At 39.9% G+C, this 27,551-nt stretch overlaps 1 protein-coding gene and 1 non-coding gene across 2 annotated transcripts in view; one reads left to right on the plus strand and one right to left on the minus strand.

Annotated features, from left to right (window-relative positions):
- CORIN (corin, serine peptidase) overlaps positions 1 to 27,551 on the plus strand; it is a 224,215-nt gene that overhangs the window by 98,375 nt on the left and 98,289 nt on the right. The window lies entirely within an intron of this gene.
- On the minus strand, positions 2,645 to 2,751 carry LOC132501288 (U6 spliceosomal RNA). Its single transcript, XR_009534215.1, has one exon. It is a non-coding gene; the product is annotated as a U6 spliceosomal RNA (small nuclear RNA).

Raw genomic sequence — 27,551 nt, forward strand, 5'->3', positions numbered from 1 at the left:
GGGGCACAGGTTTGATCCCTAGTCGGAGAACTAAGATCCTGCATGCCGTGTGGCATAGCCAAAAAATAAAATAAAATGAAATATTAGTCACAATAGAAACATGTGTGTGTATATATACATATGCACACACATACATGTATAAAATCAATCTTCTGAGTTCTCTTTTTGTCATCCAGTTTTTTACTGTATTGACTATAGATTTGTTGATTTGAAATTATACCCATCATTTTCCTTTATCTAAAGGGTCTGTCAACTTGTTCCAGGTCAGGATCAGCAAACTGCAGCCCATGAGCCAGATACAGCCTGCAGCCTATTTTGTAAATAAAGTTTTATTGAAACACATCCATGCCCTTTCATTTGTATATTATCTATGACTGCTTTTGCCCTACAATGGCATAGTTAAACAATTGCAGCAGAGACTGTATGCATTGCAAAGCCTAAACAATTTACTATCTGACCCTTTATAGAAAACGTTTGCCAACTTCTGTTCTAGATTAATTCATATTTGCTTTAGAGCCTTGGATTAGACATTAGAAAACCTGGGTTCCAGTCCTGCCCTTTACATTCTAATTAGCTCTATGACCCTGGCCAAGTCAAGTTTCCTCATCTTTACGATGGAGAGGCAGGACTGTAGGTTTGCCAGTCTCTTCCAGCTTTAAAATTCCAGAAACTTAATTAACTCTGTTTTACCTAAAATAATTTAAAGTTGATTCTTTTCTTACAGATTGAATTTTGGCTTTCTCATAATCCCTCTTGAGCATATTAGACACACATCCAAATTTCTGTACATGTTCAATGATTTTTAAAATAACAATCTAGCTTGCCTATATGAGCTCTATATGTGCCAGGTATGGAGGCAGGCACTTTATCTTTTTTAGTCTTCAGAATACCTCTCCATGGTGGGTATGAGTGTTCATGCTGCTGATTAGAGGCAGAGCTGGGACTGGAACCCAGTTCTAATGGTAGAGCTCCATGCTCTTTCCACTGCAGCAATATTATCTCTTTTCCTGTGCTGCCTCTATTTTAATTCAGTTATTTGAATATATGGTAGCACCTTACTTATCCAGAGGTTGCCACGTAAATTAATCAGAACACAACCAATGATTAAAAAGTAAAAATACAAAAAAGATGAACAATGACATAGCTGTTCACTCTGCCATTAAAAATATTTCCCAAGGTCCTCTTTCGTAGCATGTTCATTTTTGCTTTGGAAACAAATCTAAAAACTGGCTTTTGTTTGTTTGTTTCCCAGATCTATAATTAATGGCAAACAAATTGGAAATGGAGGTGGATAGAACTACTGGTGCAGGTATCTCTACACCAGTAGAGATAGTGACCACTGAGCCTGTATATAATGGGGAAGGATGATACACTCCAAGGGGCAAGAGCCTAAAGCAGGCAGCACTCTTAGGCAGCTTAGCAGAGGGACAAATACTCCCCCCCTCCCCCGCCCTGAGGAACTTTACTCTGGCACTGAGAAATTTTTGCTGTTCATTGTAAAGACCTTGGGGCAACAAAGAAATGTTAAAAATTAGCACTCTCCATTTAAGAAGGTGGAGAACAAGGGTTCTATTTCACTGAGCTTTAATAAAATTATGAAAGATGTTAGGAATCTTAAAGAGATATGCTTTACCTATTTGAATTTTTCTCTATGTGGAATATTTCCTTCCTTAAAAATGCTGAACAAATGAAATACTGCCCAGTCCAGATTAAGAAGTCTTTCTGTAGGTATTCACCTATTTTGCCTCCTTTTTCTGGTCTTTGTTATTGTCTTATTCATTGTTCACTCTCTGAAAACAGTGTTCTAGAGATAAGTAATTAAAAGTCTACCTTTGCAGTTTCATGTATTACCAGTTTTTCTCCACACCTAATTAAGGCTCAGGATTTTCCATTATCTCTTTCTACTCCCTATAGCTTTCAAGGTTTTATTGTTTTCCTTTTATTTAAAAAAAGTTTTTTCAAAGTAGAAGCCCATTTTCTTCTTGAGTTTTAAAAAGCCAGCTTGCCCTGATCCATTGTGTATTATTGATTGTAAAGTTAATCTTGCAGAAGGTAAACTTATTTATTCTACTTCCTGGCTCTTGTAGGGTTGAGGGGGTGGATTTGGTGGCTTTCATGTTTCTCTCTTGAACTCACTTCTTGGTTTCGTCTTTCTTTTTTTTAATTTAAATTTAATTTTTTTAAATTGAAATATAGCTGATTTACAAAGTTGCATTAGTTTCAGGTGTACAGCAAAGTGGTTCAGTTATATATTTTATATATATATATATATTTTTTTCTTTTTCAGATTCTTTTCCCTTATAGGTTATTATAAAATATTGAGTATAGTTCCCTGTGCTATACAGTAGGTCCTTGTTGGTTATCTATTTTATATATAGTAGTGTGTATACGTTAACCCCAAAGTCCTAATTTATCCCTCCCACCCTTTCCCCTTTGGTAGTCATGTTTGTTTTCTATGTCTGTGGGTCTATTTCTGTTTTGTATGTAAGTTCATTTGTATCATTTTTTTGGATTCCACATATAAGTGATGTCATGATATTTGCCTTTCTCTGAGTTACTTCACTTAGTATGATAATCTGTAAGTCCATCCCTGTTGCTGTAAATGGCATTATTTCATTCTTTTTTATGGCTGAGTAATACTCCAAAAAATATGGAAGACTTCACGAATTTGCATGTCAGCCTTGTGCAGGGGCCATGCTAATCTTCTCTGTATCATTCCAATTTTAGTATATGTGCTGCCGAAGCAAGCATTTGGTTTCTTCTTTCTGATGCACAGACATTTCCTTCTATGTTGATTCTCTAACCCATCACTTCTAATGGTCTATTTTGGGGAATGTTTTAACAGCTCACACATTTTTTGAGGTAATATTTTATATAGTTTATTTCTGGCAAAACCTACTAGAACTACTTTTGGAATCTAAGAGAGTTAGGAATAATGTTTTAACTAATTTATCCCTCATACCTCTGTGGGGGAATGTCAGAGGAGAGAGGGTTGTTGCCCACTGATGCCACGGCCCTGAGGCATTATACGTCCTTAAAGTACTTCCTTCTTTGTTTGGCTGCCTATATTATGATGTCACTTTAATAGTGTCAGTGATAACAAAGAAATTAAATGTATCAAAAGCTCGCTTCGTGTCGATACTATGCCTAATGGTTTGCATGTATTATGTCAAATCTTTACTACAATTCTGTAAGGTAGGTGCAGAATTACAGGCATCCTTCAGTGAATGACTGGGCTGTATTTCAAAGATATATTTGCAAATTAGTTATTTCAAACATGACAGATATTTTCTCATAGAAGCAGTGTTGTGAGTACATCTCTAGGCTGTTACTAACACCTATTAGATTCATAGTTGATATGTGTAAATCAATGTCTCTGTCCAAAGGTACATCCACAGTCCTCAGTGGGGTGTGGTGGACCCAGCTTCTTCCTCGGGTCCTAACTTTCATACCATTTTGTTCTCAGATCTTCCTTATGGACAGATGAACAATGGGAATGAAACCTCTCCAGATTCAAACTATTCATATTAGTTACAGAATAATTAACCTGCTGTAATAGAAGAGATCCTGAAATACAGTGGCTTAAAGAAAATAACATTTAATTTCTCTGTTAAGCGATAGATCCAAGATGAATTTTCCAGTTTGCCAAGTCAGGCTTGCCCTATGAAGTCATCCAAAGATGTGGGTTCCAGCCATTTTTTGCTTCACCAATCCCTAGACAAGGTTCCTTGTCTAAGTGATTGAAGCTGGCTGAGCCCTGTATCTGTGCTCCAGCTTGTGGGGGAGCAAACAGAGGAAGTACATGGCAGCAAGTCCCTTTTAAAGCAGGCAAAGTAGAAGAAGACTCTGCTTATATTCTTTTGTGGAGAACTTAGTGATATGGGACTGGGAAATGTAGTCCTTAGCTCGGCAATCTTGGGTCCACCTTAAACTCCATTACTATGAAAGAGATGGAGAGCACATTAGGATGGACAGCCAGCAGTCCCTGCCATATCACAGTGGTGGTTCCCATGTCTAGACAGTGACTCCAACAGGATGGAATTTGGTGGGCATGGCAGAAGAGATGTGGGCAGAGGAAGAATATAGTGACCTAGTGGGATGCTGGAACCCCTGCTCCTGTAACTTCTCAGAAGGACGTGTCACAGGTTTTCATCCTCATCTCACCCTCCCTGCCTTTCTGTTTGCTTTGAAAGGCAGAGGCAGGGCTGATTTGCTGGGCTGGCGATCTGTGCCGTGGCCCAGGGCCCTGTGCTTAGAAGGCTTCCAGGCTTGGTTTAATGCTTTCCTGTCACCATCTTGAAATTAACAGCTTTATCTTTATACTTGTGTAAGTGAGGTTTGATGGGACAATGGAGCGTGCACATGAGCGGTGGGGATGTGTTAGTGGGTAGGGTGTGCACACTCGGGTACCTACCAAATGGCTTGATGGTCAGGCAGTGTGGATGCTGAGCGATTGGCCTGGTGGCCCAAAGCATGTTCCTGAGGACTATCTGGGAATCCACAGGGCCCCGAGGTGTCCAGGCCAGGACCTGGGCCCAGACTGATGGCCGTGATGGTGCCACAACAGCAGAAGCAACAACAGAAGCAGGTTTTGAGGGTGACAGTGGTGGGCTTGGCCCTGGGGAAAAAGAGAGGCTCCACATGGGGACATGTGGCAGGCCAGCTTGGTCATTTGTCCCTGGGGCCTGTCCCTGTGGCATCTGCACAAATATTAACTCTCCACCTGAACCATGAGACAGACAGTGCTTGGGCAACAGACTTTGTTAGTAAATTATTACACAATAAAAGCACATGCATGAATATTGCAATAAAGCATTTATCAAGGAGTTATTAGAATTCTTCAAAGATTTTAGAATCCTTGGGAAACATTGCAAAACAAATATCCACAGGTTTGGAAATAGAAATTACAGTTAACCATTGTCAATGGAAAAAACCCACTATTTTTATGTGCACCACTTATTAAAGAGGTGCACTATCTTTGGGTGCAACACTTATTAATGAGGAAGATAACATAAAATGAAAATTTTCCTTAAAATTGATGATACAGCTATAGAATATATAAACAGACATTTTGAATTGTACACAAATTTTGAAGCCACATTTGAGTTCTGGTGTGATCTCCACGATTTATAGGAAATATCAGAAGACACATTAAAATGCCATTGTATAAATTTATATTTAAAATTAAATTCAGACTTAGAACTAATTCATATGAAGAGTTAAACCTTTTCATTAATTTCTCCATGACAATCATCAGCTCTAGATATACTAAAATTTGTATTTTGAAATAATTTATCATAAATATATCCCAGTGTTGTCACAGCCTATAAAATAGCCTTAAAGCAACAAGAAAAGTTGCATCAGAAAAAAGATCCTTGTCAACATTAAAAGTTAACAAAAATTGTTTGCAATCTTGCCTTTCTGTCAAGCTACTGACACCATCTTCCATCATATAGATTGAAAATACTGTTGCTAAAAGTATTTTTTTATTGAAGTATAATTGATTTTGATGAATTAGTAAACGAATTTGCAGAATAGTGAACCAGAAAAATGACATTAATAATGTAGTTTTTCTTAAATTATGACACAAAGTATTATTTCTTATTCAGTTTATGTTTATGTTCCTCATGTATCACTATGACTACTATTATGTTTTATAAGTGATAAAATAAGGGAAAATATGCTTATATTTTAGTATTTTTTTATTGAAGTATAGTTGATTTACAATGTATTAATTTCTGCTGTATAGCAAAGTGACTCAGTTATACACATGTATATATACATATTCTTTTTCATATTCTTTTCCATTATGGTTTTTTTTAAGTGGGGCAAAGTTGACAAACCATAAATACACACGTTTTAAATCATATTTTAGGGGCTTCCCGGGTGGCGCAGTGGTTGAGAGTCTGCCTGTGATGCAGGGGACAGGGGTTCGTGCCCCGGTCCGGGAAGATCCCACATGCCACGGAGCAGCTGAGCCCGTGAGCCATGGCTGCTAAGCCTGCACAGCCGGAGCCTGTGCTCCGCAACGGGAAAGGCCACAACAGTGAGAGGCCCGCGTACCGCAAAAAAAAAAAAAAAAAAAAAAAAAAAAAAAAAAAAATCATATTTTAAAATATGTATATATATACATGTTTAAATCATACAATTTAATACAGTTTACATAGGTATACATACACGTGAGAAATCATTACCACAGTCAAGACAGTACATGTGTCCATTACCCCAGAAGTTCTCTTTTTTTTTTTTGAATTCTTGAATTTTATTTATTTTTTTATACAGCAGGTCCTTATTAGTCATCAGCTTTATACACATCAGTGTATACATGTCAATCCCAATCTCCCAATTTATCCCATCACCACCAACCCCCCCACCCCCCATGGCTTCCCCCCTTGGTGTCCATATGTTTGTTCTATACATCTGTGTCTCAGTTTCTGCCCTGCAAACCAGTTCATCTGTACCATTTTCCTAGGTTCCACATATATGCATTAATATACGATATTTGTTTATCTCTTTCTGACTTACTTCACTCTGTATGACAGTCTCTAGATCCATCCACGTATCAACAAATGACCCAATTTCATTCCTATTTATGGCTGAGTAATATTCCATTGTATATATTTACCACATCTTCTTTATCCATTTGTCTATCGATGGGCATTTAGGTTGCTTCCATGACCTGGCTACTGTAAATAGTGCTGAACATCGAGGTGCATGTGTCTTTTTGAATTATGGTTTTCTCAGGGTATATGCCCAGTAGTGGGATTGCTGGATTATATGGTAGTTCTATTTTTAGTTTTTTAAGGAACCTCCATACTGTTCTCCATAGTGGCTGTATCAGTTTACTTTCCCACCAACAGTGCAAGAGGGTTCCCTTTTCTGCACACCCTCTCCAGCATTTGATGTTTGTAGATTTTCTGATGATGCCCATTCTAACTGGTGTGAGGTGATACCTCATTGTAGTTTTGATTTGCATTTCTCTAATAACTAGTGATGTTGAGCAGCTTTTCATGTGCTTCTTCACCATCTGTATGTCTTTTCTATGTATAGTATCATTGTTTATCTTCTCAATGAACCAGCTTTTAGCTTTATTGATCTTTGCTATTGTTTTCTTTGTTTCTATTTCATTTATTTCTGCTCTGATCTTTATGATTTCTTTCTTTCTGCTAACTTTGGGTTTTGTTTTTTCTTCTTTTGTTAGATTGTTTATTTGAGATTTTTCTTGTTTCTCGAAGTAGGCTTGTATAGCTATAAACTTCCCTCTTAGAACGGCTTTAGCTGCATCCCATAGGTTTTGGATCATTGTGTTTTCATTGTCATTTATCTCTAGGTATTTTTTGATTTCCTCTTTGATTTCTTCAGTGATCTCTTTGTTATTTAGTAACGTATTGTTTAGCCTCCATGTGTTTCTGTTTTTTACATTTTTTTCTCTGTAATTGATTTCTTTTTTTTTTTTTTTTTTCTTTTTGCGGTATGCGGGCCTCTCACTGTTGTGGCCTCTCCCGTTGCGGAGCACAGGCTCCGGATGCGCAGGCCCAGCGGCCATGGCTCACGGGCCCAGCCGCTCCGCGGCATATGGGATCCTCCCAGACCGGGGCACGAACCCGTATCCCCTGCATCGGCAGGCGGACTCCCAACCACTGCGCCACCAGGGAGGCCCTGTAATTGATTTCTAATCTCAAAGTGTTGTGGTCAGAAAAGATGCTTGATGTGATTTCAGTTTTCTTAAGTTTACTGAGGCTTGATTTGTGACCCAAGATGTAATCTATTCTGGAAAATGTTCCATGCACACTTGAGAAGAAAGTGTAATCTGCTATTTTTGGATGGAATGTCCTATAAATATCAATTAAACCTGTATTGTCTATTGTGTCATTTAAAGCTTTTGTTTCCTTATTTATTTTCATTTTGGATGATCCGTCCATTAGTGTAAGTGAGGTGTTAAAGTCCTCCACTATTATTGTGTTACTGTCAATTTCCTCTTTTATAGCTGTTAGCAGTTGCCTTATGTATTGAGGTGCTCCTATGTTGGGTGCATATATATTTTTAATTGTTATATCTTCTTCTTGGATTGATCCCTTGATCATTATGTAGTGTCCTTCCTTGTCTCTTGTAACATTCTTTATTTTAAAGTCTATTTTATCTGATATGAGTATAGCTACTCCAGCTTTCTTATGATTTCCATTTGCATGGAGTATCTTTTTCCATCCCCTCACTTTCAGTCTGTATGTGTCCCTATGTCTGAAGTGGGTCTCTTGTAGACAGCATATATATGGGTCTTGTTTTTGTATCCATTCATCAAGTCTATGTCTCTTGGTTGGAGCATTTAATCCATTCACATTTAAGGTAATTATCTGTATGTGTGATCCTATTGATATCCTATGATCATTTTCTTAATTGTTTTGGGTTTGTTTTTGTAGGTCCTTTTCTTCTCTGTGTTTCCCTCTTAGAGAAGTTCCTTTTGCATTTGTTGTAGACCTGGTTTGGTGGTGCTGAATTCTCTTAGCTTTTGCTTGTCTGTAAAGCTTTTGATTTCTCCATCGAATCTGAATGAGATCCTTTCCGGGTAGAGTAATCCTGGTTGTAGGTCCTTCCCTTTCATCACTTTGAAGTATATCATGCCACTCCCTCTGGCTTGTAGAGTTTCTGCTGAGAAGTCAGCTGTTCACCTTATGGGAGTTCCTCTGTATGTTATTTGTCATTTTTCCCTTGCTGCTTTCAATAATTTTTCTCTGTCTTTAATTTTTGCCAATTTGATTACTATGTGTCTCGACGTGTTTCTCCTTGGGTTTATCCTGTATGGGACTCTCTGTGCTTCCTGGACTTGGGTGGCTATTTCCTTTCCCATGTTAGGGAAGTTTTCAACTATAATCTCTTCAAGTATTTTCTCGGGTCCTCTCTCTGTCTCTTCTCCTTCTGGAACCCCTATAATGCGAATGTTGTTCCATTTAATGTTGTCCCAGAGGTCTCTTAGGCTGTCTTCATTTCTTTTCATTCTTTTTTCTTTATTCTGCTCTGCAGCAGTGATTTCCACCGTTCTGTCTTCCAGGTCACTTATCCATTCTTCTGCCTCAGTTATTCTGCTCTTGATTCCTTCTAGTGTAGTTTTCATTTCAGTTATTGTGTTGTTCATTTCTATTTGTTTGTGCTTTAATTCTTCTAGGTCTTTGTTAAACATTTCTTGCATCTTCTTTGTTTGTTTGTTTTTTGCGGTACGCAGGCCTCTCACTGCTGTGGCCTCTCCCGTTGCGGAGCACAGGCTCCGGACACGCAGGCCCAGTGGCCATGGCTCATGGGCCCAGCCGCTCCGCGGCACGTCGGGATCTTCCCGGACCAGGGCACGAACCTGTGTCCCCTGCATCGGCAGGCAGACTCTCAACCACTGCGCCACCAGGGAAGCCCTCTTGCATCTTCTTGATCTTTGCCTCCATTCTTTTTCCGAGGTCCTGGATCATCTTCACTATCATTATTCTGAATTCTTTTTCTGGAAGGTTTCCTATCTCCACTTCATTTAATTGTTCTTCTGAGGTTTTATCTTGTTCCTTCATCTGGTACATAGCCCTCTGCCTTTTCTTCTTGTCTTTCTTTCTGTGAATGTGGTTTTTGTTCCACAGGCTTCAGGATTGTAATTCTTCTTGCTTCTGCTGTCTGCCCTCTGGTGGATGAGGCTATCTAAGAGGCTTGTGCAAGCTTCCTGATGGGAGGGACTGTATATTAGTATTTTTAAAGCACTTTTTTTTCCCTGCAAGGCGCTCCACATCTTCATTTTCCACTGAGCCTTGCAAATTATGTAGGTGGTCCTGGCTGGGGGACTAGTCTGTCTGCTCAGCTTTCTGCAGCTACCTCTTGGCTGCCTTTTCTATGCCTGCTACAGAATAGTGTGAAGTCCCATAGCTTCTTTGCCCTCACACATGTAGCTCTTTTGAGTTTTTAAAAGGGATTTGGTTACTAATGATGAATGAGAAAGAGAAGGAAGTCAAGGCCGGGCTTCTCATCAGGGCTCTGTCCTCTTCGGTTTCTTCGCTCAGCTCTTGCCTCTTGGGAAAGTCAGGAGCACATGTTGTTGATATCTGCAAAAGCACAGATGGTTCTTGGTTGCAACAAGGCCCAATATCAGATTCATTTACCTTTTAGAGTATCATTCCTGAGTCTTTTGAACACTTATTACAGGAGTTGAATCGAACAGCAATTTTCCCCTAGTGATCTTACATGGCCCAAGATCCCTGCCACCCTGGGCTCCTCCTGCAATAGAATTGACTGAATCAACCTGGAACCAAGAATAATGACTAGAGAGAGATGCCAGATCATGGCATCTCTGACACAGCAAATGGGAAGAGGAGGGCAATCGTCTGTTGGGAGAGAGGGCACACTTTCCTGAGCCAGTCATTTGCAGGTGGCTGTATGTAAGAGGCACAGAAAAAATTTGTAAAATATCCAGGCATCTGTGGTTGCCAGAATAATGGCCCCCCAAAGATGTCCCTGTCCTAATCCCTGGAACCTGTGAATATATTAATTTGCGTGGCATTGGGGAATTACAGTTGAAGATGGAAATAGGGCTGCTACTCATCTGATCTGAAAATAGGGAGATTCTCCTGGATTATCTGAATGGCCCAATGTAATCACAAGAGTCCTTAACAGTGGAAGAGGGAAGCAGAAGAGGAGAGTCAGAGAAAGAGATGTGATGCCCATGCAGGATTAGAGAGATGCTACGTTGATTGCTTTCAACATGAAGGAGGGGGGCCATGAGCCAAGGAAGGGGAGGCCCAGCCGCTAAAAGCTGGAAAAGGCAAGGAAACAGATTCTCCCCCAGAGCCTCCATAAGGAACACACACTTGTGAGCATCTTGATTCTAGCCCAGAGAGAACCATGTCAGACTTCTGACCTGCAAACTTGTGAGAGAATAAACTTCTGTTTTTTTTGTTTGTTTTTGTTTTTTTGGTTTTTTTTTGCAGTGCACGGGCCTCTCACTGCTGTGGCCTCTTCCGCTGCGGAGCACAGGCTCCGGACGCGCAGGCTCAGCGGCCATGGCTCACGGGCCCAGCCGCTCCGCGTCATGTGGGATCTTCCCAGACCGGGGCACGAACCCGTGTTCCCTGCATCGGCAGGCGGACTCTCAACCACTGCGCCACCAGGGAAGCCCCTAAACTTCTGTTTTAAGCCACCCAGTCTGGGACAATTTTTTACAACAGCAATAGGAAACTAACACAGTACCCTTGAGTGTTTTATATTAAATGCATGGGCTCTGGAATCTCACTGCTCAGGTTTTATTAAGTAGCTCTGCTACTTATTAGCCAAGTTATGTGGGAAGGTTATCAACTTTTCCAAACCTTGGTCTCATCCTCTGATACATGAGGTATCACCTCATGGCTGTGTTCTTAGGTATAAATGAAGGTAAAGCCTTTAAGACATTGCCTGATAAATAGAAAGCAGTTGATAAGTATTAGCTTAAAGTCGTGGATATCCGATCCTGGCTGGAATTTTTAGCAAGAGAGGACATCGCTCCTCTCTGATTCCCATGGAATTCACTGTCACCCCTTCTGTGGCCCCTGCTGCTCCTATGTTGACCCTCTGTCCTCTGGGGCCTTTTTTACCCAGGTGTGTCTTTGCTGGGGTCCCACTCTTTAGATTCTACCTTTTCATAATTTTTTATACTAATTTTTCAATACTTTTAAAAAAGATAAATAAAAAAGATAAATATATACATAAAGTGCTGTCTCCAGAGGTATTAATCACTGGTAATGACTTGTCTCTTTTCGTCTCTGTAAGGCCTTATGATTTTGATTACTGCCATGTCCAGCACTGTCTACAGACAGCCTCCAGAATTCTTGGTTGGTTGAGTAAATGAGGAATCCCCAGGAACTGCCTTTTAATTGAGGACTTTTGGCTTAAATTAAATGAGTAATATCCAAACTGAGGAATTTCATCTGGGAAATATTTTAGGCCGGGAGCTCTCCCAGGAGCCCTTCGAATCAAGCCAAATTTCACAAAGTATTTGGCCTCTTTTTCTGTCTACTTGTAAACGGCCCTGGAAGGGTTGTCACAAAGTTTTCTTAGGAGGATAGTTTCAGAGAAAAACTAGCAGTTTTCTTCAAACCTCTTAGAGCAGAGAAGTTTGGAGCTTATGATGCTAACATTTCAGAAGACCTTTTCTACAGCGGGGGAGAGTTTCATTTCAATGTGGGCACCATGGTGAGACTTTCCAATAGGCATTTGTAATGAGATTATCTTGTAATAAGATCACTTGCTGAAAAATCATTTCCATTCCACAAAAATCACATTAGGTACAAATAACAATTCTAAAAATGTATATAAAGCCACTTGAAATAAAACTAACAACTGGATTTCTGAAATTATTGGTTGCTATGAGAATGGAAAATGTCAATTCTGAAATAAATGCACCAAGTACCATGAGTGTTCCATAATGCATTTGTCTATGAGAATTCATATTTGCGTGTCTGTATTTGAAGTGCAAAATGATTTTTTAATGTGATTTTATTTTAACATAATTAGTGAAAAATGCATAAAATACAATTGTTTTCAAATACTGTCACACATCTGGACCCTAGTCACAGTTACAGCATGGGCTCTGTGCTTTGCTTCATGATGTGGTCTCCCTCTGGTGGTCGGTGTTAAGAAAGGGACTAGGGGCTTCCCTGGTGGCGCAGTGGTTGAGAGTCCGCCTGCCGATGCAGGGGATACGGGTTCTTGCCCCGGTCTGGGAAGATCCCACATGCCGCCGAGCGGCTGGGACCGTGAGCCATGGCCGCTGAGCCTGCACGTCCGGAGCCTGTGCTCTGCAACGGGAGAGTCCACAACAGTGAGAGGCCCGCGTACCGCAAAAAAAAAAAAAAAGAAAAAAAAAAAGAAAGAAAGGGACTGGCTTGAAATTTCTTCCCTTTGGCATTTTGCTGAAACTTAAAGCTGGAAAGCATCTCAAGAGTTCTTTTATTCTATTCCATTAAATACAGATCAGGCTGTGTATTTCATATTTTGGTCATTTCAGCAATATAAGAAGCTTTCTTACTTTAACAAAAATCAGTCAGTCAGTCAATCTGTAGCCTTTCCCCTATGGCCATGGCAGAATCAGTTTTGACTATTAGGAAACCTGACTTGATTTACCTATCTCTGTGGCCTATTTTTGGTGTGTCTTGGCCAGAATATGTGTCTTAATTTTGTCCATGATATTTCCCATCTGCTCTAGAAAGGTTCTGGGTTGAATGCAAAATTTATTTAGCCCATGCTCTATGTCCATCATATATCCTATGGCTGTAGCAGGAAACAAAACAGACAAAATCTCTGCCCTCCTATAGTTTCTTTTCTACGACACATATAGATATGGTTTATAAAGACATAAACCATAAAGACTGATACAGTTGACCTCACGTATATGTAAAATTTTCTATAGCTGCAGAGACTATTAACTTAAAAGACAAATAAATGATGGCCTGGAGAAAAATAATTGAAACAAATGGAGTTTCAATAAATCAACAAGGAAGAAAACCAATAGAAAAATGTGCCAAAGATATGAGTAGGCATCAATTGGGAAAGACTTTTTATTTCTCTGTAGTAATAATTGGCAGAAGTGCGATTTCATGATTTCAAATTTACCCAGTTACAGACGCAAGCAAAGGATGCCCTTTAGAAAAGAGAAGCCTCCCAGCTGGAATTCCCTGTGAATTTCCACAACCTGTCAGGTGGTGAGTGTCTCAAGCTGAGTTCTCTCCTGTGGCACTGCACAGGGTCTGTGTGCTGAGTATGGCTGCCATCTTGTGCTCCTGCTTGGAAACTGCATGTTACTTATCCTTTTGGCAAATGGAAGAAAATGGACCTTTACCCAGGGGCATCACCCCCATGCTGAGCTCAGTCCCCTGACCCATGCACCACTGGGTGACCCTCATGTTATAGTTTCCCAGGGTTAACTTAAGCACAGAAGGTTGATCAGTAGAGTATTTTTAGATGAGACTACATCACAGCTCAAATTGCAGTATTGAGAGTTTATAGTGACAGGCACATGGTTTTTGACTTCCCATTATCTGCAGCAATGTCTTTCCTCCTTTCAGGGGTAAAGTAAACCTTTCCCTACTTGACTCAGGGCTGACCTTGTTGCCAGATTACTTGCCATTCATTTCTAGTTCCTGTATGTCTCTCCTGAAATTCCGGCCTCTCTTAACCTATCTTCTCTTCCTGCGTTGGCTCCTTTTGCCCCCCTGATTGGATCACATCTCTTGTATACAGGGGACATTATTCCTGTTTACAGGTACGAAGGAACATGTGAATCCTGTGAAGATTTTGGAGAAAAATTTAGTATTTTTTCCCTCTCCCTCTGAGCCCTTGGGTACTGTGTACCCAGTCTTCTAGTCTTGGTAAGTTGGCAGCTATGACTCTGGAATGCAAGTTAATTAAATTGCGCTTATATTTAGTTTTAGGCAAGGCTGATTTTTCCATGTCAGGTTTAGTCTGTGTGGCTTTGTTATATATAATACTGGTAACCAGGGATACTAGGAGAGATTTTATGTAGCTGTGTTGTGGAGGGCACACAGAGTAGAAAAGTGGAGGAAGCATGGGAGAGAGAATTCAGGGACCTGTCTGTTCCACCAGCATGCAATTCATTTAACAGGATACAAACGATTCAACAGTAAAAGTCAACTTGCCTGGAGCAATTGACTTGCTTTTTTGTCTATGAGCCAAAGAAACATTAGGAATTCTTTCCCTAGACGTTGTTATATTGATTCCCATGTGTGTTGATCTCTTCAGACTATGTTCTTTTCCAGTTGTCTTGGTTGTTACGAAGAATCCAGTTACCCTCACTTCCAGGTCTAAGTGGGCAGTGCTGTATCCACAAGGTTGGAGAATAGGACGCTCTAGTTATTTGCAGGATAACGCTTTAAGCAAAAGGCATTTTAAAGCACTTTGTGATGGCCATCTTTCAGAAGTGAATTATACACTTACCAGTCTTAGTAAACACAACATAGTGGGCTTTATGTGATTCGGTGTCAGGTGCTTTACATCCATTACTGATTAATATATACTCAAAGACAATTCCAAAGCAGGAGGAATTCAGATAAGGAAACTGAAGCCCATAAAGGTTAAATAACTTGCTCAAAGTGGCACAGATACCTTAAGTTAAATCCAAGTCTGTACTTTTTCTACAAAATGACTTTTATTTTGTTATCTCAGGGTCATCATTGTGAATAATTGCTTTTCTTGTCTGTAGACCCAGTCAATATCAGTATGGATATTAGGATGAGTGTTTATGAATTAATTTTCTCACCATTTTCTTTTAATCATAATAGCATTTAGAATTGAGGTGACTTGATTATTTGGGGGTGGTTTAAGCTTGAAGGGTTAGGTAGCTGGAAGTATCTAGGTTTTCCCGACTCTGCCTTGACTCAAGCAATGGAACGTGTGCTGTCTCCATGGCCTACCACATGGGGGCAAGTGAATGGGGTTTGTTGTGATCAGTTAAGATGATGGAAAGTAGAGGGGGTCTTGGGCAGAACTCCAACCTGGGGCTTCAGAATCTTGGCATCCAGCTGCTGGCAATCTGATCTGGAAGATAGGTGAGATCCTACAGTATCCTGAAGATCAGTGAATTTTTAGGAATGGTAATGCATTGGAATATTCTTTTACAGTAATTAACAATGGAGAGTAAGTGGGAAAGTGATGTAGTACAGTCTTCATGGAATTGGAAGTGAATTTTTAGACATTAGGGTAGAACTGTAATCTTGTTACCAACCAGGGTTCTTGGCCTTCCTTAATCAATAGAAATTGATAAGAGGCCAGACAAGAAATGCAGGCAACTCTTTACTGGGGCTCCTGTAACAGGTTCCCTTGCTCGCTCCCTGAAGTGGGGATAGGGGCAGATCAGTGGGTGACCAGAGGGGGAGGCTTAGGTGGTCTGCCCACCCCTTTGGTGGTGCTCTGTGCAGGGATCATGAGCAGTACCCTGCTTTTGCTCTCAACACCCTGTTTTTGCTCCCAGCTCTTCAGAAGTGGCAGTTGGGTTTGTGGTCTTTTTCTATCCCGTGGTCCATAATTTGCCCCAATTGCACATGCATGTGGCTATTTTTAGTCCCTTATAGTTTCTTTGTATTTTGTTGCTGGAGGAGACATTTGTCCAGGTGCCAGCACTGCACCAAAGGGTCCCAGGACCCAGCCTGTCTCAATCTGTTCTTGAAAGGTAGTTTTTCAAAGTTCTTTTCACAGTAAATTCTAAATACATATGTTTACTGTATTTTTGGGTCTCAGGCTACAGAGTATTGCGAAGTCATAGACAATTAGTTCTAGCTTTTAGATTATCAATACATAAAATAGACAAAAATAAAAGAAACTGTGATTAAAAATAAATCTGGTTTGATTTGAAAATGAAATTCATGAACTGTTAACTTGTATAATGACATCAGTCCAATTTGTGTAGCCCAACAAATAAGAAAAATACCATGGAATCACTCTTCAAAATGGATTATTTTTCTTTGTTCATCTTTCTTCTAAGTCTTTCCATAGATGTCTTGACTGTGTTATACATTTAATAAAGATCTAAAAAAAGTTAACACGTATAACTTTTTAGATACTACCATATGCATGCAAGAGACTGTTATTTTCTTTCCAAATCATATATATCACTTTATTTCTCATACGTTTGTATGCATGCATTAACTGTTTTATAGAAAACATTCAACAGCTGTCTGAAATCTGCCAAGCGTTGTGTGTATAATATACCATCATTATCATTTTATGATTCATAATGAATAATCACAAAATATCATTGGAGACAGCCTCATGTTTGGAGAAAATCTCAGAAGTATTTTAAGTACCACTAAGTGAGAATTACTTTGTTTATAAAATAAAGGTTTTATTTCCTAAAGCAAGTTCAGAAAGTAGCACTCTTCCCTCCCCCACAAAAAACAACCCCTGAATTTAGAAATCTCTGCCTGCCTGATAATAATCCCTGACAAGAGGGTCAACTATAAACATGTAGTTTCTTTTTTTTTTTTTTAAGAATTGGCTTCTTTTTTAAAAAAATTTATTTGTTTTATTTATTTATTTTTGGCTGCGTTGGGTCTCCGTTGCTACGCGTGGGCTTTCTCTAGTTACAGAGACGGGCTACTCTTCATTGCGGTAGCAGGCTTCCCATTGTGGTGGCTTCTCTTGTTACAGAGCACGGGCTCCAGGCACGTGGGCTTCAGTAATTATGGCTCACAGGCTCTAGAGCGCAGGCTCAGTAGTTGTGGCGCACGGGCTTAGTTGCTCCGCAGCATGTCGGATCTTCCCGGACCAGAGCTTGAACCCGTGTCCCCTGCATTGGCAGGCGAATTCTTTTCTTTTTTCTTTTTTTTACATCTTTATTGCAGTATAATTGCTTTACAATGGTGTGTTAGTTTCTGCTTTATAACAAAGTGAATCAGTTATACATATACATCTGTTCCCATATCTCTTCCCTCTTGCATCTCCCTCCCTCCAACCCTACCTATCCCACCCCTCCAGGTGGTCACAAAGCACCGAGTTGATCTCCCTGTGCTATGCGGCTGCTTCCCACTAGCTACCTATTTTACGTTTGGTAGTGTATATATGTCCTTGCCACTCTCTCACTTTGTCTCAGCTTACCCTTCCCCCTCCCCATATCCTCAAGTCCATTCTCTAGTAGGTCTGTGTCTTTATTCCTGTCTTACCCCTAGGATCTTCATGACATTTTTTTCCCCTAGATTCCGTATATATGTGTTAGCATATGGTATTTGTCTTTCTCTTTCTGACTTACTTCACTCTGTATGACAGACTCTAGGTCCATCCACCTCACTACAAATAACTCAATTTCGTTTCTTTTTATGGCTGAGTAATATTCCATTGTATATATGTGCCACATCTTCTTTACCCATTCATCCGATGATGGACACTTAGGTTGTTTCCATCACCTGGCTATTGTAAATAGAGCTGCGATGAACATTGTGGTACATGTCTCTTTCTGAATTATGGTTTTCTCAGGGTATATGCCCAGTAGTGGGATTGCTGGGTCATATGGTAGTTCTATTTGTAGTTTTTTAAGGAACCTCCATACTGTTCTCCATAGTGGCTGTACCAATTCACATTCCCACCAGCAGTGCAAGAGTGTTCCCTTTTCTCCACACCCTCTCCAGCATTTATTATTTCTAGATTTTTTGATGATGGCCATTCTGACTGGTGTGAGATGATATCTCATTGTGGTTTTGATTTGCATTTCTCTAATGATTAATGATGTTGAGCATTCTTTCATATGTTTGTTGGCAATCTGTATATCTTTGGAGAAATGTCTATTTAGGTCTTCTGCCCATTTTTGGATTGGGTTGTTTGTTTTTTGTTATTGAGCTGCATGAGCTGCTTGTAAATTTTGGAGATTAATCCTTTGTCAGTTGCTTCATTTGTAAATATTTTCTCCCATTCTGAGGGTTGTCTTTTGGTCTTGTTTATGGTTTCCTTTGCTGTGCAAAAGCTTTGAAGTTTCATTAGGTCCCATTTGTTTATTTTTGTTTTTATTTCCATTTCTCTAGGAGGTGGGTCCAAAAGGATCTTGCTGTGATTTATGTCATAGAGTGTTCTGCCTATGTTTTCCTCTAAGAGTTTGATAGTTTCTGGCCTTACATTTTGAGCTTATTTTTGTGTATGGTGTTAGGGAGTGTTCTAATCTCATACTTTTACATGTACCTGTCCAGTTTTCCTAGAACCACTTATTGTAGAGGCTGTCCTTTCTCCAGTGTACATTGGCAGGTGGATTCTTAACCACTGTGCCACCGGGGAAGTCCTAAATATGTAGTTTCTAACTTGTTTATATTCTTTAGCAACTTGAAGTTACGTTACTGCACTTACTTGCAGGAAATGATAAATGACAGAGTCCTGGTGTATATCTTACCTACCAATGATTTTTGACAGAATTGGTTCAGAATCCTATTTAAGTCTTTTAGACACTAAAACTTGAGGTAGTAAACTAGTATATTCTTTTAATTAGGCAATCCCTATTTGGAAGTTGTTTTTCTTATTTTTAAAAATTTCCTTCTCTCTCTCTCTCTCTCTCTCTCTCGGCTATTGAATGAATAAAGATTCCTTTTTAAAAAGTTTCTTTAGACTTCTGCTTGGTGGTCTATTTCTGCCAGTCCCTGATCATAAAGCTTGACTTCCTGCTTTTTACTCTGCTCTTTCTTTACTTTCTCCCCTGGCTAATTAGATTTTAAATCTACTGGGCAAGTTTTATCTAACTCTATTTTATACTGTGATTTTTACTTGAGATGTTGAATGATGACATGAACTGCTTTCTAAACTCTATTTCCATTCCTCTCCTATCAGAGTGCCACCAGTGACAAATCTATTCTTGTTTCCTGCTAATGATTTTTAGATAATTTTACAATGATTGATTTTTCTATAGAATGATAGATCTTCCTTCATGCTGTCAGACAGGCGATACGTATACTTAGCTCTTATTTTCAGAAATTTAAGCTGAAGGCCAGCTGGCAATGTTTCCATTGAATCAAAGCATGGCTTTATTTCAGAGCGGAAAAAAATGAGTCAAGGAGTACCTTAGTCTTAAGGATATTTAATTGGGGAAATTGTTTTGAACTTGCTTTGAACATTGGTTTGACAGAGGTCGTTCCTCACTAAGAAAAACATATTATATAATAGGCACTGAGGGACTTGGAACTAAAGAGTTGGACTGTAGTGAGGGGACCGGTTTTACCTTGTCTTCACAGCAAGACGGTCACCCCAGATCATAAAAGAGGAAATCATGTGGCACTTCTATTTTTAGAATATCTAAATTAAGAGCTCTTTAAGTGCATTTATGCAACAGGGATTACTGACCTCCTACCATATACTACCTTGGTAAAAAATGTTGAAAGTTGCTAATAGAGTCATTTGCATTCTCTGCAATGAATGAAAAATCTGTGTAATAGAGCAATTTATTAAGGAAACATAAAGGATGTGTGGTGTCATCTGTGCATTCTCAGAAAAGGGGGACCAGCCTTGAGGAGAAAATGACTGAGCAGAGATTATGTGATCACCCAGAGTGGGGTGGCATGGGGGAGGGATAGAGGTGGACACAGAGGATGGAGGAGACATCCCCCAAGGCTTGTAAGGGGACTGGGCTTTGGCATGTCCCTTACGTAGCAGGGACTGGCTAGTACTTGCTTGGGGGAAGAGGCAGGGTCTCAGAGAGGCATGGCTGTGTGGGGCAGCCGGGAAAGCTGATGTTGGGGACTATGGCCCTGTCATGACCCTGCTGTGGCACAGACGTGATGGAGCGTTCTGTCTACCATAAACCCCGAGAGCTTAGAACCGTGAGTCCCTCACCCCACCCATTCTCTGAAGAATTGAAAGCTAAGCGCCTTCCGCAGTTCTTCCCTTGGATCCTTGTACCTCCCTAAGGAGGGAGAGGCCCCCTCCCCCCAAAACATGCCTGAAGAATATTTCTTTTCACCTTTTTGAGTGGGGATTAATTGAATTAATTTGATTAAGTGAATTAACTTGATTTAGAAAAATAAGGTGATGTGGCATTTCTTACCTCATAGTATTAGACCCACGTCCACTGCGTTTTCACACAGCGCTGTCCTCAGTTCATTGTGGCTCCAGGTCTCACTTCTCATGCTTATTTCTCTTGTTTCAGACCTTTCCTAAACTCCTCCGTGCTATGCCCGCCCCTCTTAGGAAGTTACTCCTCTGGCGTCCCATTCTTTCAAGTCTAAATATAATGAAAATCTAAACATTCTATAATTAAATTCAGAGCTAAGTATTCATTGCCAAGAAAATGAATTAAAAGCTCTGTCAGACTTGAACTGAACACTTAAAATCTTAAGGGTGAAGGGGTTTTCAAACTTGTTTTGGTAGCAGAAATGGTTTTTCTACCATTTTCAAAGGAAATTGTACACGCACTCAAATGTATAAAGCAGGCGATGGTAGAGCTCTCTGGTTGAAGTGGATTAGGGGACTCAAGACACCCCCTTAACCCATGATGTGGCCCCAAAGTCCCCTTCCTTGGTATCCTAGAGTTCATCTAAAAACCACCATTTTACCCCCAAGGAATGGGTAACGTGGGTGTAGGTGTTGGGAAAATGTTAGACACATCACAGGTCAGTGGGGAAGATTATTTTAGGTAGAAGGGTCTTTGATACTCATTGTCCTAACATATGAGCAGATGCCACTGAGAAGCCAGACTTGTCTGGGGGTTTGAGTGAGTATCCTGCTATAACAGAGAGTGATTATCGTATTTCACCTGCAGTTTATTCCTCTGGCAATTCAAATAATAAAATTGTAAGGTATTTATTGCCTTTGAACATGTAGGACCAAGAAATAGGAGTGATCCTGTGGTCCTGCTGGGCACCTTCTATTCTCAGTCTTCATTTATTCATTTAACAAATATTTAATTCCACGCCAGACTCAGGACAGGACACAACAGGGAGAAAATCTGATAAAGTTCCTTCTCTTAAGGAGCATACGTTCTAGAAGGGAGAGGGTACAAGCAAACAAATACTTATCTTCTGCTAATATAAATGATGTGAGTCGTAAAGTAACGGGTTTGTTTGTTCATGTTCTGATGGTACTGTTAGAAGGAACTAGCATGGGTGCCCCTCGCCTCCCATGTTTAATAGATGAAGAAGAGAATGAGAAGGATTTCTCACCTTAGAAGACAGATAACTTCTGAGGAAGTCACACTGTAGTGATGGGATTAAAGGGACAGGCAGATATAAGACAGGCTTCATTTTTAGATTATAACTATATTCCTCACATCGATGATCCTCCATCCCCGAGCTCCTGTATCTTCAAAAGTGGTCATCATTTATTTGATCTGAGCCAACCTATAGGCAGAACTTAATACCACTCCACGCTCTCTCCAAAGAACGTACTCACACAAAGCATTAAAAACTGCATTTCTTTTTGCCCCACTTCCCTTGTAATCTACTGCCCCATTTATCTATTCTCTTCTGCAGCAAAGGATTTGTCCTTCCGTTCTGAGCTACTTCCTCTCTTATCCTCTGTTAAACATACTCCATCAGACTTCTGTCCTCACTGCTCCATTGAAACTGCTCTTATCCGCATCCCCATTTCTCAGTTTCATCTTACCTGACTTAGCAATAGCTTCTGGCACAGCCGATCACTTCCTCCTCTTTGATACACTTTCCTTTCCTTAGCTTCCAGGATAACATACTCACCTGCTGGGTTTCCTTCTACCACCGGGGCCACTCCTCAGCCTCTTTGCTGGCTTCTCCTCTTCCCTGTAGCTGTTACACATGGGGTTTAATAGTTCAGCCCTTATCCATCTTCTCTGCACCATCTCACTGAGTCTTACTCTTCACTAGCCATTCCCCTCATGATCTCATCCAGGCACACCGGCTTTAAATCGATTTGCTGATGATGCATACACTTATATTTGTAGCCCTGTCCTCTTCCCTGGACTTTGAACTTATGTATCCAGTTGTCTCCTCAGCATTTCCAGCTGGGTGTCTCTTGTGTATGTCAGACCCAGCGTGTCCAAATGATAACTCCTGATTTTTTCCCCTTGGTCTTTCTCTTCCAGTAGCCTTCCTCATCTCAGCAGATGGCAGTTCTTGTCATCTGGCTGGAAACTTGAAGCCATCATTGGCTCTTGCCTTTCACAACTTTCATCTAATGGGCCAGGAAACCCTCCTGCCCCTACTCTCAAAATACATCCAGTATCCAATTGTGTCTCAGCCCCTCCACTGCTACCACCTCCAAGCCGGCATCATCTCTTCCTGGGTTGCTCCAGTAGGCTCCTAACTGTTATTCCCTACTGTGTCCCTTGCCTCTCTGGAGTATTTTCAACACAACAGGGAGAGATCCTTGAAAACATAAGTCAGATCGTGCTACTCTTTACTCAAACCTTGTAATGACTTTTTTTTTTTTTTTTTTTTGGTCTAAGCTACAAAGGCCTTACAAAGCCCTCTGTGGTTGGGCCCTCTCTTCGTCTCTGCCTCATCCCTTAGCTTCTCTACCTTTTACTCTCTCTGCTTTTAGCCACATGGGTCCCCTTGGTGTTCCTGATACCTGCCAGCCATGTTCCTGCCTGAGGGTCTTTGCTTCTGGGCTGAAATCTTCCCCTGAGATTTGGTTAACTCCCTCCATCTTTGAAGTTGTTGTTCAAATGTCAACGTTCAGTGAGACCTGCCCTGGCGCCCTAATTAATCTGGGGACCTGTACTACCCCATCCCCACATCTCCTGTCTCTCTTAGTCTGTTGTACTCTTTTTTGTCTTTATAGCACTTATTACCTTCTGACCTAATATATAATAATTTTCTTCTTATTATACCCATTGATATTGTTTGTCTCCATAGACTATAATGTCTGCAAAGCAAGGGATCTATTCTGTATTCAAGCTCTTAGAAGAGTGCCAAATTGATTAAATAAATGAGTGAGAATATTAGAAAGCAACATAATCTTTGCTGATTCCCTATGGTAGATGGAGGAAGTGATTATACCTCCCATCAACAACTTGAAATGTCCCTTTAGATCCTTCTGTTTTCCAAAGAGTCTTCCCTATACAGCCCCTCAGGGAGACTCAACCAAGTTTTTAATTTCTCTCTCTCCCAAGACAATGCTCAACAGCACAGTTTCCTCTCTCTCTCCAGGGGGATCTCATTCTTTTCATACAGAGCTTTTTGATATCCATCCATACCTACTCCAGACATCTTAATGTGCTACAAAAGGAAGGACCATCAAGTACATATGACTTTGAAGACAGAGTAAAGACCAAGTTTAATTATTGACTGTCCACTTGGATTTCCTTTCTCCTCTCTCACCTCTTATCTTTCACCCCAATCTTCTTATCAACCTATTATGGGGAGATACAACACTCTTCCCAAGAAGTATCCTTGCATCAGCTGCTATAAGATTACACTCATGCTTTTTCATATGGTCAAATAACTTTGTAAAAGGTAAGAGCAATAGTGGTTTATAGTAACTTAATTTTGAGCAGCATGTGGAATGAAGGGCTGACAAGCTTTCAGTATGGGTGCAGGGGACAAAGCTGTGTGCCAGCTCAGCTTTCTCTTCAGAGATAGAGTTGAACTTGAGCTTTAGACTTTAAACAAGGACTCAAAGTCACGGTGAATGTGAGGATACCATGCAGTCAGAGATGGGTGAGTAATTTCTGAAAAAGACTCTAAAAGTTAACAAGCAGAGTAATGAGAGCATTTGCCAATATAAATGCTGCCCATAATACACAGACAGAGAGAACTGATAGGGCTGGAAGCAGTTGCAGAAAATCTAAAGTTTGTTTCAGGCTATGGATGTTATTTCAGCAGACTGTTTTCGGAAACAAGACTGAAAAGAGCTGATCGTCCGCAGGGGTGTATACTCTTCAGAATCCATGGAATTCAGAAGTCCAGGTGATTCATAATTGTCCTCATCATTTGGACATGTAAACCAGTATCTTAGGCAATAAGTCTTTGTATACTGCTGTCATTGTGTTAAAATTAATTAATTGTCACATGTATAAATGTAAGTAACTTTGGTGGTAAAGCATCTTTAGTTAGTAAAAGTATCTTTATCAGATGATGATCGATAGAATACATGCTACATGAAAGTGGGGAAATAGTTTTGTTTTCTTTACTGCTGTATCTGTAATTACTGCTACAGTGATGCCCAGCACATCATAGTTAGTAAATATTCATTCAATCAATGAAAGAATCTTGTAAAGTCATTGCCATTGATTTAAAGTCCAATATATACCTCTTAGAGTTATAGTTGATGTTAGTGGAAATGGTGTCAAGACTGTATAGCATGACTTCACCTCAGGGAATCTCCCTTTGTCATCTTAAGGGCTCAGTCTAAAGGCTATTGGAAGATGATTGTTATAAGACAGTGAATTATGGTTGAAAAATCTCTCCAAAAACTTAAGAGCTCTCTCAATGTGTTCTCCAAAAACTGAGAGCTCACAAACATGTCATCTCATCTGGTCCAGTTCACCTGAGGACAGACGTTTATCTTTTGTTTAGAGAGAAAAATAAAGGCAAGTTTGAACTTTTACCTGAACCTGGTACCCTTGAACTCAGTGCCCATCAACTGGCTGTGTACTAGAAATGGGCAGTGGGTATGGTGTGGAGGATTAGGCCCGGAGCCCAGACCTCATGATTCTGGGGTGGTTTTCACCTTTTCCTAACTCCATGGCTTTGGGTAGATGCTGTCTTAACCACATGATACTCTAGTTCCTCTATTTGTAAACTATCACTTACCCCAAGGAAGTTGTGATAGAATTCTTACCTGTGTAATTTATGGGACTCTTTGGAAATTGTAAATGAGATATATCTGAAATGCTTTGCTAGTTGAACAGTTTTTCACAAATAAAAGTGGAGATTCTGAATACAGGTTAGGAAGAAATCAAAGAGAATGTACAAAGCTATCCTGATTGTACAAAAATAGTATTGATTAATGAAACTATGGATGTCCAAAGAACTTGCAAAAAAAGAATAAGAAGAAAGAAACAATTTTTAATGTCCTAAAACCATGGGCAGCCACATCTCCAACTGAGAAACCACACAAAAGAAGTCCATTTCTGATGAATCAGCAAAGACACAGGATATCGATAATCAAAACAATGCAAGCAATGCCATATTTTAAATTTGATCCAGGTTTGATATAACCATGCACAAGAATGGCTTTATTGGAGTAAAATATATAGGTTCTTAAAGATGAAACCTAGATGTTAGGAGCTATTTAATGTTGAGCTTTCAGCTACATTTCCCAAGGACTCATCAGAGCCATAATGTAGGGAATGCAATAATTCTTCTGAGGCATTGCAGCTGCTGAAATGCAGACAGATGGAATTTCTGCACTTTCTACTATAATGCAGAAACAGTCTCACAAAGGATAAACACTTATTCCTTGAAAATTTTCCCTTTACCCTAGAGACAAGTTATTGTATAGACTGACCGGTAAAATCTTTAATGTTTTGGTTTTTCATTTTATATCTCGTTTCCTGTATATCCTTTAGGAGTCTCTGTCTGTAGCTATAGGAGTACAGTCCTGCACTGAATCCCATACTGTACAAAAGTTGAAATCCATAGATGCCATTTGTATTGATACAGAAATCATGGGATATAATGGAAAACCAGACTTTCATTGTTGATATTGTGAAGATTACACATGAATTAGCATCAGAAGAAACATACCAAATTGACTAGTACTTAATGTTCAGCAAATCGAAACTGATTCCTTGATAGCATTGGAAAATAATCCATCAATTGCATTTTTTCTTTTGCCTCATGGCAATATATTGTGCTCCATTGAGATGGAGGTGACTTTTTCCCATTAATTAAGAACCTCCTGAGTGCCAGCTACTCTGCTGGGGAACACAGGACATATGAGTGGCATGGACCTTACTGCCTGGAATGTTCAGTCTGAACTTTTCTGCATTTCAGCTTCTGAGTTAAATGTTCCATATTTCCTGGTTCCCTTTAGTTAGACAACAAGGTTCATCTCATCAAGGAACATGGTTCAGGGGGGTGGTGACAGTGACCAGGCAGGAGACCACAAGGCTGATCCCACTAACTTTTGTGGCAGGGAGACAGAGAGTTACAGAAACAAGTTTTGGGAGGGTTATATTTATTTACCGTTACTCTGAATTGGGAACTCATGAAAAAAGTTATTTTTTTTTTCTGATTATAAAAGTAAGACATGATCACTATAAGAACATTTGTAAAATACAGAGTAAAATACAATGAAGAAAATAAAAATTACTTTCAATCCTAATACCAGGGATAATCATAGTAACCTTAGATATACTTCTTTCTAGGCCAGATTATATTATGCTTTTTCAGAACCAAATGCTGTTTTTAAATTTTTTTATTTTTTAAACTTAAAAAATATTTATTTATTTATTTATTTATTTTTGGTTGCGCTGGGTCTTTGTTGCTGTGCTGTGCACAGCTTTCTCTAGTTGTGTTGAGTGGGGACTACTCTTTGTTGAGCTGCGCAGGCTTCTCATTGCTGTGGCTTCTCTTGTTGTGGAGCTCAGGTTCTAGGCACGTGTGCTTCAGTAGTTGAGGCATGGGGCTCAGTAGTTGTGGCTCATGGGCTCTAGAGCGCAGGCTCAGTAGTTGTGGTGCACAGGCTTAGTTGCTCTGCAGCATGTGGGATCTTCCCGGACCAGGGTTCGAACCCACGTGCCCTGCATTGGCAGGCGAATTCTTAACCATTTCTCCACCAGGGAAGTCCCCCAAATGGTGTTTTTACACTTAAATTATCTTGAACTTTGGTCCAGGACATTACCTTTTACAATATAATTTTCAGTGGCTGTAACAGTATTCCTTATTATGGAGCTATCAAAATTTATTTAACCAGTCTCCTCTATTATTGCATAGTTGTTACTTCATAGTTTCCTTGTGATAAAACATGATGGTATGAATATCCTTAAATATTAAATTTTGCACTTATTCATAATCATTTCCTTTGTATGAAGACCAGAAATAAGATTTCTGGGTCAAAGGTTTACACATTTAAAAAGCATTTGATGCATATTACCACATATTGAAGTGTATTTTAAAACCCATTTTGTTGAATTGACATCCTTTCATTAATTTTCC

The sequence above is a fragment of the Mesoplodon densirostris genome, chromosome 1, assembly GCF_025265405.1.
Source record: "Mesoplodon densirostris isolate mMesDen1 chromosome 1, mMesDen1 primary haplotype, whole genome shotgun sequence".
In the NCBI taxonomy this organism is placed as follows: Eukaryota; Metazoa; Chordata; class Mammalia; order Artiodactyla; family Ziphiidae; genus Mesoplodon; species Mesoplodon densirostris.